Here is a 1,063-nt window from a genome sequence, read left to right as displayed (position 1 = left end):
GCTGCCAAAGAAATGAGACCTCAGCAAGTGTAACAACTACAGAGGCATAAATAATACTCCTGTCCATACCTGGGAAAGTCTTTAACAGGATACTCCTGGAGAGAATCAAGCTGGCAACAGATGAGAAGCTCAGAGGAAACCAGGCAGGATTCCGCAAGAACCGATCATGTGTGGACCAGATTGCTACCCTGCGCATCATTGTAGAGCAATCGCTTGAATGGAACTCACCACTAGTGGTCAACTTCATTGATTATAAAAAGGCCTTTGACTGCGTGGACATGGAAACTCTGTGGAAACCCATGCGGCATTATGGAATACCTGACAAAATCGTAAAGCTTGTGAAGACCACCTATGATGGAACAAAATGCCAAGTCTTCCACGAAGGACAACTCTCAGAACCATTCCAGGTACAGACATGAGTGCGACAAGGATGCCTACTCTCACCTTTTCTCTTCATACTTGCAATTGACTGGATCATGAAGGAAGCCACCAGAGGCAAGCGAAATGGAATACAGTGGATCCCTTGGCAGCAGCTGGACGACTTGGACTTCGCCGATGACCTTGCTTTGCTCTCTCACACATATGCTCAGATGCAAGAAAAGACCAAGGAACTCAACAGCCTATCAAGGAGTGTTGGCCTACGTATACACCCGGCAAGTCGAAAGAAGTGAAGCTAGGAAAAGTGCCAAGCCCTGCTGTGACAGTGGAAGACACTCCCCTAGAAGATGTGGACTCCTTTACTTACCTCGGAAGTGTCATCGATGGTAAAGGTGGAACTGCGAGGCAGAGGTAAAAGCAAGAACCGCCAAGGCAAGGTCAGCCTTCAAACAATTATCAAAAGCCTGGAAAGCTAGCAACATCTCACTGCACACCAAGATTCGACTCTTAAATCCCAAAGTCAAGTCTGTGCTCCTCTACGGCTGCGAAACTTGGAAGACAACGAAGACAGTGCTGAATAATGTCCAGACTTTCATCAACAGATGCATGAGGAGTGTCCTAAGAATTAAGTGGCAGGATAGAATAAGAAATGAAGAGCTATGGGAAATGACAGGACAAAAGGATA

This window comes from Aplysia californica, unplaced genomic scaffold (genome assembly GCF_000002075.1).
Source record: "Aplysia californica isolate F4 #8 unplaced genomic scaffold, AplCal3.0 scaffold00061, whole genome shotgun sequence".
Taxonomy (NCBI): domain Eukaryota; kingdom Metazoa; phylum Mollusca; class Gastropoda; order Aplysiida; family Aplysiidae; genus Aplysia; species Aplysia californica.
Note: the sequence above shows the minus strand (reverse complement) of the source record.